This window comes from Vicia villosa, unplaced genomic scaffold, assembly GCF_029867415.1.
Source record: "Vicia villosa cultivar HV-30 ecotype Madison, WI unplaced genomic scaffold, Vvil1.0 ctg.003297F_1_1, whole genome shotgun sequence".
Taxonomy (NCBI): Eukaryota; Viridiplantae; Streptophyta; class Magnoliopsida; order Fabales; family Fabaceae; genus Vicia; species Vicia villosa.
This window is the reverse complement of record NW_026706169.1, coordinates 159,684-177,613: the sequence shown is the minus strand read 5'-3', so window position 1 is coordinate 177,613 and position 17,930 is coordinate 159,684.

The following is a 17,930-nucleotide window of genomic DNA, read 5'->3' as shown; positions in this document are numbered from 1 at the left end:
ATCATCCCCAAGCAGAAATCATAAATCCCCAGCTGAGTATCTTCAAAACAAAATCAGGCATCAGAGTCGCAACGACCTAGAGATTTATTTTCTCAATCAAGATACTTCAAAATAGCATAACTCATGTTCATACATCATATATCATAGTTAATTCATAACATACATACGTCTCATGACATATGCATAACACTCTCATTCATTTCAAAAAATTTACAATGCATGCATCACGACATTGCATAAAATTAATGTTTCTTTTGCAGTCTACTTATACATCTTCTAGATATAGTGCAGATATAATCAATTCAACGATCTAAATCTGACACTCATTCAAGACAGAGATTTAGTTCTGACACCTAATTTTGGATATCCTCCAAAGATGGTTCAGATATAATCAAGATAAAGATTTAATTCTGACACTTAATTTTGGGTTTCCTCCAGAGATAGTTCAGAAATAATCAAGACAAAGAGTTAATTCTGATACTTAATTTTGGATTTCCTCCAAAGATAGTTCAGAAATAATCAAAACGAAGACTTAATTCTGATACTTAGTTCCGGGTATTCTCCGGAGATAGTTCAGATAATCAAGACCGAGATTTAATTCTGATACTTAGTTCCGGGTATTCTCCAGAGATAGTTCAGAGATAATCCAAACAAAGATTTAATGCTGATACTTAGTTCCGGGTATTCTCCAGAGATAGTTCAGAGATAATCAAAACGAAGATTTAATTTTGACACTTAATTTTGGGTATCCTCCAAAGATAGTTCAGAGATAATCAAGATAGAGATTTAATTGTGACAATTATTTCGAAGATAGTTCAGAGATAATCAAGACGACAATTTAGTTCTGATATTTAGTTTCGAGTATCCTCCATGAATAGTTCAAAGGACTTAGATCTAATTCAGTCACTACAAACAGTGCTGACACGATCAATCTCCAGTAAACTTTCTCTCAAGGCATGGATGGCATCTTTAAGCCCATCTCCGACAAGAGTCCCTACTTCAGCTATGGCAAATTTCTTGGTAATCTAGTGTTCAATCATCTTCCACCTTCAGATACCGACTGGCACACAAACCACTCTACATCTTCAGGTTTAAGATAATTGAACAGGGGCAACTTTCATACCCCCAAATTTGCCCATACTTTTTCTCCTATTCAAATTCAAATCAAGGTACAAAGCTCCAAGACACACTCTCCTATACAAGGCTCTGAAACTAGGGTTTGGCTTAATCAAAGGAAAATCAATGAATCAATGGCTCCAAGGCATCCCATATGGCTCAATATATCTCACACGACCTCTACGACAAGTATCAAGTATCAGCTCAAGGGATTGATCACTCAAATGTTCAGAAAGTCAACAGTCGATTGGGTTGACCTAAAAGTCAACTATGGTCAAAGTACAGTCAAAACTCCTGATTTTTTGTCAACATCCTTATTATGAAGTATCATTCACCATTTGATCAAAAATTGATCATGGTTCATCAAGGAAAGATAAGAAATCAACAATTCCAAAAGTTTCTAAATTAGGGTTTTCATAGGAGAAAGTCAACTGAACTTTGACCAGCCATAACTCTCACATGGAACATCAGAAATTTTCCATCCAAAGCTCATTCCGAAGGAAATTGGATTCTCTACAAATTTGTCTCTCACATGCCAAGTCTAAAATTGCTTCATTTGGGAGATATGGACCAAAACATTATAGGTCCTTTTCAAAAGTCAACAAAAAGTCACTTTTTTCAAAAGGACACACAAGGGGCATGGAAAATAATTTTGATATGAGACCAAAGAAACTGGTTATAGTACTCTCTAAGGTTTCTAAAAAATCCTAGAACACTTCCATACCTCAAAAATTGAGAGAGATAGGTCTTGTCAAAGTTGGACTATTTTGGAGGGAAAAATGTGAAGAAACTTGAATATTCTTGCAAATGGGCCCGAGTTCTTTTTATCCAATCTTGTTATACAAGTCATCTAGAAGCTCTAATCTATATCCCACGAAATTTTGATTATTATTTTATTTTTTAGTGAATTTTATTCATTAAAAATTGATGAAAATCAAAGATTTAAAGAAATTATGGAGAGATTTGATTTAATTTTAAATATCAACTAATTCCAATCATCAATTACACTCCACAATCATTCCAAATTCGCACAAAATCATATTGATAAAGTTAGATTGAAATTGTACCAATTTTGGAAGTTTTAGAAATCATATTCCAATCAAGTCTCCAATCTATGATTCAACAAGACTACAACAAAAAATTTTGACCTAATGCCTTCTACTATAAGTAGACAATTGAGCCAGCCCTAAAAGGGAGAGAATTCTGTCTCCAAGAACGAAAATCAAGTGCCAAAAATTCAAGAAATTCTCCTAATCGTTTTTGCAGCTACAGCCTCATTCAAGGAGATTTAAAGGTTCTAACACCTTCCTGGAGATTCCCCAAAGCTCTCCCAATCATCACTAAGCGTCGATGCGCCGAGAACTACTCTCATCGAGTCACGGTTTGCTTGAATATTTTCAGTTTCGTTTTTGCCCATTCATGCATCATAAATATGATATGATACTGTATTCTCATTCACATGAACGTAGGGATGGTTTCTGGATCTTTTAATTTAAGCTTTGATGCATGTATGGTGTTTTGCCATTGTTAGGGTTCCAAGGTTCCAAATTAGGGATTATGGAATTAGCAAGAATTGGCCAAAACCATGCATATAGTCGCGTTCAGAAGAGGATTCTAGATCGATTCATGCATTTTAATTTAATTTATATAGTGTTTGTGTCGAGTTTGAGAAATGCAGGGGTTGGCTACGACTGCAATCGTAGCAAATTCGCAGGTAAATCGCAGGAGTAGAAATATGCCAAACGAAGAAGATGACTTGGGTATGGCGCGCGTTTTGGGTTTGAAAATTGGAACGTTTTGTTTTCATATATGTCCTTCTGCGTGCAGTTAGTGGACAGCCCAACAACATTGGCGTAGTGGCGAAGAGCAGCGTCCTAATGTCTTCATGCCTGAGTGAAGGGGTTCGATCCCTCACTCCGACTTAATTTTTTTATGAAATACTTGCCTCATGATCCTGTATGTAGCGTCTACGGGGTCTTACGATGCAGTCTCAGATCCACGCCTTGGGTTCATCATCTATTCTGATCTGACGCCCAGAACCTGCAGGTGTATCATGGATCTCATGCGCACACCACACAGGATTGGAGCTATGTTCCCTTTCTTTTTTATTTATTTATTTAATTCAGTTTAATTATTTTTTTTTATTTTTATTATATACTTATTTAACAAACACTCTTCTAAATATCTTTTTCAAATAAAATTCCTTTTGAATTTTCTTTTATAATTAAATAAAATTTTTATTTTTATTTTTGGAAAATAAATTTAGTTGATTCAAATAATTAAATGTTTAATGGTTTAATTATTTAATCATCAAGATTTTTATAAATTGATAAAATACAATATTTTCACTGATTTAATTAATTGGGTTAAAAACCAACAATTAATTCGATGTCATTATTCTATTGATCAGGTTTAATTTATGCCCGAATTAGGGTTTATGAGAATTAACCCTACACTGAAAAAACATTTCTTTGTGTCCTTTTCAGGGTTATTTTCAGATGTCTTCCGATCACGCGCCACGCCTTTTACAAAGCTAAGTCCCGATTTTATTTTCATCTAAATATTTATTTGCCTTATAAAGCTGTTATTAGGGTTTGTCCTCGAAGCTCAATGGACTCTTTCTGCACTCACTTCCTATTATTTCTTCTGTCAATTCTCAGATGGTCAGAGTCAATGCTCAAGGCAACCTCCGAATGTCAACCTTCATCAATTGAAGCTAAGTTTCTTTTACCCTTTTTCTTTTATTATCATTTTTATTGATTAGGGTTAACCATACCTGCCTCCGAACCGATAATGCACTCACATATATTTTGCCTTCTATTTTTCCCACCTTTTCAGGGTTTGCCAACCATCAAAGCTCGAATAGTCGGTAACCCTAAACTTTAATCTCCTTTATTCTTCTGTTTTCTATTTATTATTACCCGCTGGTTTCATCTTCCCTTCCCTCAGCTGGTTTCTTTTTCCCCTTCCCCGTATTTACTATTAATATTAATTGTTATGGTTAGTAATCTTAGGGAGTACAAGCCTTGAACTGAATTAGAATAACTAATTACAAGATAAATAATTGAATTTAATCATGTGATTGTTGCACCCACGCACACTTTTGGGGTAACCTCTCTGTTGCCTGTTGCCTGTTGCCTTGTTGCCTGTTGTGTTTTTTGCAGAATAGCCATGTCCCTCGAATACGAGGATACCTCAGCCATGCTGCCTCGATAAATACAAAGGTCATAAGACCCTAATGATGCTGCCTTCGATACACCGATATGACCTCGACCCTCGAAAGTTGCCTACGAAAGGCTGAGGTATCCTCTGGCTGCCTACGAAAAGGCTATTCTGGTCCTTCCCTTAGACTACCCGCCTCTCTATGGCATGGGACAGTCTTATGGCGAACAATATTGCGACGACCCTTCAACCTCCAAATGAAAGGCTTCCTGCCCTCTTATGGCAAGGATAGACCCTTTCACCCTGAAAGGCTAAAAGAACTTCTTTTTCAAACTATAAGGTAATTGCCCCTAATTGCTTTGCCTTGCTCTAAAACTTTTTTCATATTCTTTCTCATAAACCTTCAAAAATGGCTACGCTCATTTACGAGCTAAAGTTCATATTCACTTCTTCTAAATTTTTTCAAAGAGCAAAGCAATTATGAGCCCATGGAAAACCATGGATGCAAAGGGTGCCTTACACCTTCCCTTTGCATAAATTACCCCCCGAACTCAGTTTTCTTTAAAAAGGTTTTTTTTCTGTTCTTTTAGCCTTTCTGATATTTGGATAAAATAAAAGTCGGTGGCGACTCTTGCTTACCGCGACATTTCGATAAAAAGTCAGTTCACCGTATTACACCTAGCAATGGCGAATGACTCATACGGCCACGAAAACATAATTACACCTCTAGAATCGTTCAAAGAATTATGCTAAACATAAATATGCAATGCAAAATTGTGTATGATGCGTAAAATTGCGAAATCGACAGAAATTAGATTTAGACAAACCGAGGGTTCTAGCGCAGTGATCTTGATGCTTTGAGGCTCGAAAGCGATTAGGAATTGTTCAGTGACGATCCACGAATGTATTAGAAGCTTTATACCCTCTTGAAAGTCCCTGCAAATTGAAATCCAAATTCACAATTTCCTTGAATTTTGAGAGCTCGGGTTAGGTCTTCAAACTGCAGCTAATTGTCAACCCTTGCATCTGTGTAGCTTCAGTACTTATATGAGAATAAATTAGGGCGAATCTTTTGAGTCCAATCCTTTAGTAGCTCGATTTGTAAGTTTGAGAAATTTGATTGAATTATGTTTCTAAATTTGATTCAAATCCAATATTTTTCCATCAATTTGCCTTGCACGAATTTTATTGATTTGAGGAGCATAATTGGATTGGTTTTTGGCTTAATTTTATATAATTGAATCATATCTTTCATTAATTTGTTATTTTATATAATCAAATCATGAATTAAATGAGTAAAAAAATCATAAAATAATTAATAAAATACTATGAATTTTGAAAGATATATTTTTAGGTCGTTCATGGGCTTAAGGTGAAGATTGGATTAATATAACATAGGCCCATTTGGAAAATTTTGGATTTTGGGACCTTTTCTTTTCACATTTTCCCCTTGAAATTGCTCAACTTTGACAAGGCCTATCTCCCTTAATTTTTGAGGTATGGAAGTGTTATAGGACTTTTTAGAAACCTTAGAGAGTCCTCTAACCAGTGTCTTTGGTATCCTATCAAAATGATTTTCCATGCTCCTTATATGTTCTTTTGAAAAAAGTGGCTTTTGGTTGACTTTTGAAAAGGACCTATAATGTTTTTGGTCCATACCTCTCAAATGAAGCATTTTTAGACTTGGCATGTGAGAGACAAAATTGTAGAGAATCAAATTTCCTTCAAAATAAGCTTTGATCTTTCCTTGATGAACCATGATCAATTCTTGATCAAATGGTGAATGATACTTCAATATAAGGATCTTGACAAAAAATCAGGAGTTTTGACTTTACTTTGCCCACAATTGACTTTTAGGTCAACCCAGTCGACTGTTGACTTTCTGAACATTTGAGTGATCCATCCTTTGAGCTGGGACTTGATACTTGTCATAGAGATAATTGAGATATATTGAGCCATATAGGATGCCTTGGAGCCATTGATTCATTGATTTTCCTTTGAACATACCAAACCCTAGTTTCTGAGCCTTGTATAGGAGAATGTGTCTTAGAGCTTTATGTATTGATTTGAATTTGTATAAGAGAAATAGTATGGGCAAATTTTGGGGTATGACAAAAAGAATGGTGTTTTCTGATACAGTAGCGTAGGAACCGGTTCCCAGGTGGGAGGAACCGAGTTCCAGTAGTAGAAACCAGAAGCGAAGGAATTCTGTTCAGTAAGAACCGGTTCCCATGTAGGTACAACCCGGTTCCTAGTAGTAAAAATCAGAGAGGAGTTTCTGAAGGATTTCAGGAACCGGTTCCCACGTAGGGAGGAACCAGGTTCTGCGTGACTTTTTCTAAAACTTTCATAACTTTGAAAACTCCTAACTTTTAAACCGTAAATCCGATTTTAGTGCCGTTTTGAGCATAGTAAAGCTAATCAAATGATTTACATAATAAAACAGTGTTTTGAGTCGTGACTCGAAATTATTTTGAAACACTCGATTTTAATTAGTTGTGGTGGTTTATGCGTACAGGTATATTAATGAATATTTCACCTATATGATGTTGTGGTTGTAACCGGCGTTTGTTATACATGTATTGTTGATATAAAATATGTGTCTTACTATGGTTGAGAAATAGCATGATTGTGTATAGCTATTGATTATTGTAGTTGATGATTATGACATTTGGTTGACTTATGTGGGTGATGAGCATGTTATGGTTGATACATGCATTTCATAATCATTGTGTGGCTGATCCTTGACGATGGTGGGTCAGTGGTAGCTAATTCACATTGTGTGGATTTAGTGAGTGGGTGTTGTCGTATCCTTGACGATGGTGGATCGGTGAGATGGGTTATTCCAGATTTTGGTACCACATGCATGTAGTTGCATTGCATTAGGCTACTTGTGTTATTATAACATGAATGGAAGATTGTCCAATGTTATAATATATGTTGATTACGTGTTTGTTGTACTGATTGTGTGGTTGAGAATCTGATCGTAACTGTAATTGGGTGAATAGCATGTGATTGATATTTTATCATCTATATCCTATAACATTAGTTAAATGCAAATGAGACTCACCCTTACTGTTGTTATTTTTCAGATTGAGGAGTAGCTCTTATACTTGGTGAGGATTAGCTTTTCAAGTAGTTCGTTAGAGTTAGTTGGGTCTGTGTCATGCTCTGGTCATGTAACACTGGGAACGTCGTTTAGAGTTAATTGTTAAACTCTTTTTATTTGGGTGTTTTATTATGGTGGTGTTTTAAAGTCTATGACTTTGGATGTGGCATTGTTCAGATGTTAAAGATATTTCCGCTGTGTTAACATGATGATCTGAATAATTTTGACTTAACGTTCTCTTTTATGGCATGACATGAGTATTGTTTAATTATATGGAAGTTGTAATGCCCCTTTTCATGTTTTACTCCGATTATTGTTTAAAATTTATGCGAGGTATTAGAAGGGTGTTACAATAGTGGTATCAGAGCATAGTCGGTCGTTTGAGTCAGAGTCTTAGTGTCGGTTAATCCCTCTTATGCGATTAGTGTAAGGTTGACACTATCGATATTTCTTGTTCTAATGAATATTATTTTAATATTTAGCAGAACAATGACCGGAAGAGGAGGAAGAAACGACGACGCGATTGCTGAGGCTCTGGGTATGATCGCTGGTGTGTTGGGAGGGAATGCCAATGGGGCTGGTATTGGTGCTGACAGGCAGTTAAATAGTTTTCAGAGGAACAACTCTCCGTTGTTCAAAGGCACTCACGATCCCGAAGGCGCTCAGAAGTGGCTAAAGGAAATTGAAAGGATCTTCCGAGTGATTGATTGTGATGAAAATCTGAAGGTGAGATATGGTACTCACATGCTGTCTGAAGAAGCCGATGATTGGTGGATGGCTAGTAGGGATGAATTGCAAGCTGTTGGTGTTGCAATTACTTGGGCTGTGTTCAAGAGAGAATTCTTGCGGAGGTACTTTCCTGAGGATGTGAGAGGCAGGAAAGAGGTTGAATTTTTGGAGCTGACGCAAGGTAACATGACCGTGCCGGAGTATGCGTCCAAGTTTGTTGAGTTGTCAAAGTATTATGTCCACTACAACAATGATGAGGCTAGCGAGTTCTCGAAGTGTGTTAAGTTTGAGAATGGTCTCCGTGACGAGATTAAACAGGGTATCAGATATCAGAGGATTCGCAGGTTTGTTGATTTGGTTGACTGCAGCCGAATCTTTGAAGAGGAAAATATTAAGCTGAAGTCGTCACACTCTCACGAGTTAGTCGACAAGAAAGGGAAGAAGCATATGGATCGTGGTAAGCCGTATGGTAAAGGTAACCAGAAAACTGGAGGCTAGAAGAAGCCTAGTGGGGGAGACTCAAGTGCCCCTATTAAGTTCTTCAAGTGTGGAGAACCTGGACATCGCATTCACAAGTGTAAAAGTGAAGAAAAGAAGTGCTATAAGTGTGGTAAGGTAGGCCACATTGCTATTGAGTGCAAAGGAAACACTGTAACTTGTTTCAACTGCGGAGAAGAGGGCCATATTAGTCCTAAGTGTCCTAAGCCAAGGAAGAATCAAGCTGGTGGTAAGGTGTTCGCCTTATCTGGTTCCGAGACTACTCCAAAGGATCGGTTGATTAAAGGGAGTTCGGAATTGATTTAGTGTGCCTTCCGTTGGAGCAACTCGATGTTATTCTGGGAATGAATTGGTTACAATTCAATCGAGTTCATATCAATTGTTTCTCGAAGACGGTTATTTTTCCTGAAGATGAAAGTGTGGAAGGTTTGGCGATGACTGCTAGACAGATAAATGAAGGAGTTAAGGACGGGGCTACCGTGTTCATGTTGATTGCATCAATGGAAGTGCAGGAGAAAGTGGCGAGAAGTGAATTACCGGTAGTATGCGACTTTCCCGAATTCTTTCTAGATGAAGTTAGAGAGTTGCCACCGGAGAGGGAAATGGAATTTGCTATTGAGTTAATCCCGGGAACTAGTCCTGTGTCGATGGCACCTTATCGTATGTCAGCATTGGAATTGGCTGAATTGAAGAGTCAATTGGAAGAATTACTTGAGAAGGAATTTATCTGTCCTAGTGTTTCACCGTGGGGTGCACCGGTGTTACTAGTAAAGAAGAAAGAAGGCTCAATGAGGCTGTGTGTAGATTATAGACAGCAAAATAAAGTTACTATCAAAAATCGGTATCCGTTGCCGAGGATTGATGATCTAATGGGTCAATTGGTTGGGGCGTGCGTGTTCAGTAAGATTGACTTGAGGTCAGGATATCATCAGATTCAGGTGAAGACAGACGATATTCAGAAGACTGCATTTAGAACGAGGTATGGTCATTACGAATATACTGTGATTCCATTTGAAGTTACTAATGCACCTGGTGTTTTTATGGAATATATGAATAGGATCTTTCATCCCTATCTCGATCAGTTCGTAGTGGTATTTATCGATGATATTATAATATATTCTAAGAGTGAGGAAGAACATGCAAATCATCTTAGAATGGTATTAGAATTGCTGAAAGAGAAGAAACTGTATGCTAAACTGTCGAAGTGTGATTTCTGGTTAAGCGAAGTAAGTTTCCTTGGACATGTGATTTCCAAGAATGGTATCGCCGTAGATCCAACAAAGGTAGAAGCTATGTCTTAGTGGGATTAGGAGGTGTGCTAATGCAGAATCAACAGGTAGTCGCTTATGCGTCGAGACAACTCAAAGTGCATGAGAAGAATTATCCGACTCACGACTTAGAGTTAGCAGCAATTGTATTCGTGTTGAAGCTGTGGAGGCATTATCTGTATGGTTCAAGGTTTGAAGTATTTAGTGATCACAAGAGTTTGAAGTATCTCTTTGATCAAAAAGAGCTAAATATGAGACAAAGAAGATGGTTAGAATTTCTCAAGGATTATGATTTTGGGCTGAATTACCATCCGGGTAAAGCAAACGTTGTTGCCGATGCTATGAGTAGGAAGTCCTTGCATATGTCTATGTTAATGGTGAAGGAGTTGGACTTAATTGAACAATTCAGAGATTTGAGTTTAGTATGCGAAGATACTCCTAATAGTGTTAGATTGGGTATGCTGAAGCTGACTAGTGGTATTCTGGAAGAAATCCAAGAGGGTCAGAAGACTGATGTAGAGTTGGTTGATAAGTTGACTCTGATTAACCAAGGTAAAGGAGGTGAATTCAGAATCAACGAGAATGGTATCATAAGATTTGGCAATCGTGTTTGTGTTCCTGATGTTGTCGAATTGAGAAGAAGTATTCTTGAGGAAGGACATCGGAGTGGATTGAGTATTCATCCTGGTGCTACCAAGATGTATCATGACTTAAAGAAGCTGTTCTGGTGGCCTGGAATGAAAAAGGAAATAGCTGAATTTGTCTATGCTTGTTTGATTTGCCAGAAGTCGAAGATTGAGCATCATAAGCCGTATGGAGCTATGCAACCGTTATTTATTCCTGAATGGAAGTGGGATAGTATATCTATGGATTTTGTTTCTGGATTGCCGAGAACGGTGAAGAATTGTGAAGCTATTTGGGTTATTGTGGACAGATTGACGAAGTCTGCTCACTTTATACCGATGAGAATGGATTATCCGATGGAGAGATTAGCTCAATTGTATATTGAGAAGATAGTAAGTCTGCATGGTATTCCTTCGAGTATCGTTTCAGATAGAGATCCAAGGTTTACATCTCGATTCTGGGAAGGTTTGCAGAAGGCGTTGGGTACTAAATTGAGGTTGAGTTCTGCTTATCATCCGCAGACTGATGGTCATACTGAAAGGACAATTCAGTCATTGAAGATTTGTTACGTGCTTGTGTATTGGAAAAAGGTGGTGCATGGGATAGTTATTTGCCGTTGATCGAATTTACCTACAACAATAGTTTTCATTCGAGCATTGGTATGGCTCTATTTGAAGCTTTGTATGGTAGGAGGTGTAGAACACCTTTGTGTTGGTATGAATTTTGTGAGAGTATGGTGATTGGACCAGAAATTGTACAAGAGACCACGGAGAAGATTAAATTGATTCAGGAGAAGATGAAGGCTTCTCAGAGTCGCCAGAAAAGCTACCATGATAAGAGACGAAGGACACTTGAATTTCAAGAGGGAGATCATGTGTTCTTGAGGGTGACTCCTACGACTGGTGTTGGTAGAGCATTGAAATCACGGAAGTTGACTCCGCGTTTCATCGGTCCGTATCAGATTACAGAGGGGGTTGGAGAGGTGGCTTACCGTATTGCGTTGCCACCAATGCTTGCGAATTTGCACGATGTATTCCACGTATCACAATTGAGGAAATACATTGCGGATCCATCTCATGTTATCCAGGTAGATGATATACAGGTAAAGGATAACATGACAGTTGAAGCTTTGCCTATGAGAATTGAAGATCGGAAGCTGAAACAGTTGCGTGGCAAAGAGATAGCATTGGTCAGAGTAGCTTGGGGAGGACCAGCAGGTGGGAATGTGACTTGGGAACTGGAAAGTCAGATGAAGGATTCCTATTCAGAGTTATTTGCCTAAGGTATGTTTTCGAGGACGAAAACTCTTTTAGTGGGGGAGAGTTGTAACACTCCATATTTTCATAATTTAATTTAATTAATTTAATTGAATTATGGGGAATTATTTGGAATTATTGAGGATTAGGAGGAATTAAGCAATTGGGCTTGAGTTGTGATTAGTAAAGAGTGGGTGCATTGGTAGGCCCTATTACTAATTAGAATAATTTCATTTCATTTTAATAAAATAGAGGGAGTTGTGGAATAGAGAAGGTTACAACATTTGGAAAAGAGAAACACGTGAAAAGAGAAGAGGAGCAGAGAAGTGTGACAGAGGAAGAGCGAAGAATCAACCTTCAGGTAAGGGGGGACTCTTCCATTTATCTTCTATTATGGGGTTATAGGTAGTGGAATGGAATTGAACATGTTGCTCATGCTAATTGAGTTATGCTTAGTGTGGTGTCGTTTTTTTACCTCCCCGTTTCACTTGGGAGGACGGCACGCTAGACCCTTCACGCGGAACTTGGAAGGAGAATGCGCCCGGGGCGGGATGAATTTTGTTTCAGTTCTTCCTACGATATCACACGAACTATTTAATTATCCTAAGAGTAGGAAAGGGGAAAAGATCTCAAATAAACCCTAGGAGTTTGCTAAGTGTGGGGATTCACCTAGACTAGAAATTCTGGAGTCCGGGAGGTCGGTTATACATAGGGAAGAGTTTAAGCACCCTACATATCCGTAGTACTCTACGGGAACCTTCTCTGTGTCTATGTGTTTGTGTTTGTTGCTTATTATTGGGAAAGTTTCTCCTTTGTGTTAGGAGAAGGAATTGAATTGATTTAAAAAGACAGACAGACAGACTATTTTTGGTTTTTTATTAGCTCGCTGAGATTCCTTGTGAACCTCATGCCTACATATCCCTAATGGAAGTCAGAGCTTTTTGTAGTTCGGAGAACTAATTAGGGAAAATAATTATTTTTGGTGCCTTGCTTGAAGCTCAAGGTTGAAGCTTGAATTAAATCTCTGTTTACAATAAAGAGACATGAAATCATCTTTACAGAGAGGTATTTCTACTATTCCACCACAAACATTTAAAAGAGTGACATAAAAGCTGAATTCATTTCATTAAGAGAGGGAGCCTACTTGGTTGATCAAGTATGACAGCCACATGCCTCTTGAATGAAAGAAGGATTCTCATCCAAATTAGGGAAAGTGTACAAGTCTGGGTTTGTTTTCCTCAGAGCATGCCTTTCATGAGTCCTAAATGGGAGAATGTTTGAAATGATTGTTTGTTTGAAATGATTGTTTGTTTGTGGTGAGATAGGAGAAAGATCTCTCTATAGAGATAAGCTATGTCTATCTACTGTATAAAAGATTTGATTTTAGCTGGCTTGTATGAGGCCCAAGCTTGAGGCTTTTGATTGATTTATTATTTTATTGACTCTGGGAGATAACTCTACTGGGGATTGACTTAAACTAAGAAGTCTTTGTGTTCTGTACAAAGCCCAGAATTGAGGCTGACTCTTTATTGGGGAATATGTCTTTTACTGACTGAGACTGGTGAGATTATCTTTTTAAAGAATGAATGGAGACTGACCCTTTCCAGGGGTTTTATTATGCTGGAGAATTTATCTTTTTGAAAGTTCAATTTTTGGAGGCTAACCCTTTCTAGGGATTTTGTTGGCAGAATGATTACTATTTGAGACTTCTTGTTTAAAGCCCAAGATTAAGGCTGACACTGACTGAGGATAGACAAATATGGAACCTAGACTCTGCTAAGGAAAAATTAATGAAGATAAGGGTGACAAAGACTGTCCATGTCTCTCATTCCAAAAGGTGAACTCAATATGAGATTGAGACATTCTTAGCTTGTTTAAAGTCTGGTTTGAAGAGTATAAGAAGCTCACCAGGATAGGCTGAAAGGTGACTAAAGACCTGTTCCTATGTTTATAAGAAACCTGATGGGTCCTTGTATACAAGCTCAAGAGTAAGCTCAAGATGTGGTTCTAAACAATATATATACAATTTTATATTTGACAATAATTTAAATAAAGATCGTAAATTGAAAGCTATAAAGCCTAACCTGGATGGAGTGGAGGCCTTTGAAGATGTATGTACAAAGCCTTACCAACAATTGATTGTTTATTGATAACAGTTGAATATTTATTATAAAAGGTTTTTGAAAATAGAAGAAGTGAAGATGGACATAGGTCACATAGGTATCTGAAGAGTTTCACCGGGAATAATGCCCTTCAAATACCAGAAGAATGTTTTGAAAACAGAGAGAGGATTTTGTAAATACAGTTTTTGAAAACATACTAAGAAAAGAAAAAGGTGTTGGGACTTACACTCTATTAGAGGCCCAGAGATTTATTTACTGCTTATAAGAAACAGTTAACTGAAATGAAATACTATTGTGAAAATAGTTTTATTGACTGTATTTAAAAATAAAATGAAAAGGGGTTGGGACTTACACTCTATTAGAGGCCCACTAAAAATGATTTACTGTTTATGAAAAACAGTTGAAAATGATTTTAAATGATACAAAGTTTCGTTGTTTGAAAACCTTGATCGCCTGTTTAATTGAAGTTAGGAAACAGTTTTGAAAATTGACAAAAGTCAACTTAATTAGGGTAAAGACAAAATCTATACCTAATTAAGACCTAAATGATTAGGGTTTTATCACTAAAGTATTTATGAGAGTTTAGGTTTTGAAAATTCAAGGAAAACATGTATTAAAAGTATTTTAAAATACTTAAAAATACACCTTTTTTAACCTAATAAAAATACATCAAATAAATAATATATTTGTAATTTTTTTTGTTTATCCATAAAATAGGTATATCAAATAACAAGTGTGTGAAAAATCAAGCAAAGTGATTTAATTTGAAGGGAGAATTAATTGGTTGAAGTTGTGAAGAAAATAAGTGAGAAAAGTGATAAAAAATAAGGATTTGTCTCCACCAAGGCTTGAACCCACGCTTTCATGGTTACCACACAAAACAAAGCCAACTGAGCTACACGCTCAGTGTGACTAAAGAGGGACTTCATTTGGTTATATGTGAAACACGCGTGTTAAAATGAAAAATAAAAAAAAAGGTCTGAGGGGGGGATCGAACCCCAGACCTTGTGGCAAGAGAGAGTGGAAGCGCATGTGACCAAGTGAGCTAAATGATGTATTCGTTTAAAACACGCTTTCAGTTAATTATATTTTAAACTTTCCCCTGAGAATTCAAAAATGGCGCCACCCACCATCTTCATCTTCAACCTCAAGCTTTCCATTTTTGAATTTCTGAACTTGCTCATTTCTCAACCAAACGTGATGATGTAAACATGAATTTTGCTCTAAATTTCCTCACGAATCCAGATATGCAACTAATATTTATTTATATTGACTACAACTATCTAATTTTTCAGAAAACACGAAGAACATATGAACCCTAATTTTAAAATTAAATGATGAACAAGATGAATAAATGAATGATGATAGAGGGTTTTTAATCCTCTGATGATGCTGAACAAACTGGTATCGAGATATATCAAAAAGATTACACGAATTAAAGAGATGGAGTTGAGAAACTTACCTCTGAAAATGAAGGTCGTGAGACTGATAGAGAGCTCCTGAGCTTGTATGGATGATCCTAAAAGCATCCTGGGGACTCAACGAAGCTATTTGAATGCTTATTGTGACTTGAATACCTCAAAAGTTCCCTACTCAATACCTTCCTTTTGAGCTTCAAGTGATCATGGAGGTTAGTGATTCTGAGCTTACAGATGAGCTGCGACCATCTGGATAGCTTCACCACACGCTAAGGAATCTGTTTGGATGCTTGGACTTTCCTGACACCTTCTGAATTGCTCTATGGACCTCCAACTGACTTTGCTCCAAATTGAAAGTGAAGATGGTGTTCTTGCACTTACAGAAGTGTTCCAGGTGCTTGGATCACTTCTAATGGACTCCCTTGAAAGGTTAGAACACTTAGTTTCAAAGGAAAAGCTCTGGTTTGAAGAACCCGAGTCTTCTTGCCAAAGAACCTTTGAAAATCCTAAGTGTGAAAGGAAGATTGAGAAAACAAGAATTGTAGTTGCTTTGGTGTGATTAATATGAAGGATGACACTTCTATTTATAGGCAAAGAGCTCTGTACATATTGAGGGAGTGAGCTTGCTTAATGAGAGAGTTTTGGTTTCTTGGCCATGAAGAAATTCAAAGAATCTCCAAAATGCAATGATGGCCAAACCGAGCTAGCTCCCTATCCATTGATCTCATCTGATCTTGGGGAACATTTCTGATATGTAGAGGCTTTCTATTGGCTCAGGAGAAGATTCAAATTGATGAATCATTGCTTACCATAAATTCTCAAAAGTAATGATTACATAATCACATGTTCTTGCTTTTTGGGAATCTTCTTCAATTCTTATGCCATGGTGAAATTGGATGCATGGTATGTTTACAGATATATTATGGGTCGTGTAGCATCTATTCGCGAAGCCATATGCACAAAATTGCAAAGTTTCAAATTGTACATGACCTATAATTTTACTTCATGAGGCCAACTTTGAACAAGCATAACTCCTAGCTCAAAATGAATTTGGAGAAGGTTGAGCACAATTTGGAAAGCCCTTAATATGTACTTCAATTCATTAGTCTGGAGTTTTTCCAAAATCATTTGGGAAATTTGTGTAAAACAGGCCCAAAGTTTGAAGAAAACTAGGTCAAAAATACTTAGAATTTTTCGAAGTTTTTCATGACCTATAACTTCCAAAGTCCATATCTCTTAAATGATTGATCTCTTGAAGAAAGTTCCTTTGTGAGAAGTTGTTTTATTTGATGAGATCTACAACTTTCATGTTGGAAGTTTTTTGAGTTGTGTAGGTGAAATTTTGAGATCCATGAACTAGGTCAAAATGCACTTAGTTTGACTTTTTGTTGACTTTTTGATCCTTAATGAATTTTCTTGATTTTCTTTGGTCAAATGACTTCAATAATCATATATTGATGATATTTATCCTTAAAAGTCATAGTTTGACCAAAAATCCTAAAAGTCAAAGGTGATCTTGTATAGTTGACTTTTTCCATATGAAGTGAAATCTTGGACTTTTGTGATGAATCAAGTTCTCCTCCTCAAATGAGTGATGTGAATGGATTATATTGAGGTAATAGAAGTTCTTGAGCCATGTTTTGAGTTTTGGATCCATGTCCTGATTAAAAGTCAACTGTCCAGGTGAATTAGGTCAAAAACCCTAATTGTCGATCAGATGAAATTGATGACTGTGGATCTTGAATTGAAGTGAAATGCCCAATGGATATTGTCATATGGATCATTTGAAGATATTTGAACCACTTGATAGATGTCCTGGAGCTTTTTAGGGTTTCCCAAATGTGGTCCCTGATTATAGTCCTTGATGGGCTCAAATCCCTAGATTGGTGAATTTAGCAAACCTGAGCCCAGATGATTGGTGTCTAATCAATCATAGGTGAATAGAATGAAGCTTTTTGAGTCCTATGATTATGTTGGAGACTAATCCTTTCATTGATTGATCCTTTGCCTGATCTCTTTTGTCCTTGAACACCCTCGATTAAGGACCAGATGAATAAGTGACTGCTCTGAGTATCTGTTTTGAATTTGATGAAAAGTCTGGAGATGTGACATCTCAGGGGGGGTCAAAATTAGGGTATGACACTTAGGTTGTAGAGATGTTAGGGTTTGGGAGAATTGATTAATAATGTTGTATTGATCATGTGTGGTGTGAATTGGATTATTGAAATGTGTTATAAATGTGTTAATTGTGTTTGTGGTTGCCGTTTTGGTGTTATAATGCATTTGGGTGCGAATTGGTATGGATTCGGGTCGATACGGTGTTGAAAAGAATGGTGTTTTTCTGATACAGGAGCGTAGGAACCGGTTCCCAGGTGGGAGGAACCGAGTTCCAGTAGTAGAAACCAGAAGCGAAGGAATTCTGTTCAGCAAGAACCGGTTCCCATGTAGGTACAACCCGATTCTTAGTAGTAAAAATCAGAGAGGAGTTTCTGAAGTATTTCAGGAACCGGTTCCCACGTAGGGAGGAACCGGGTTCTGCGTGACTTTTTCTAAAACTTTCTTAACTTTGAAAACTCCTAACTTTTAAACCGTAAATCCGATTTTAGTGCCGTTTTGAGCATAGTAAA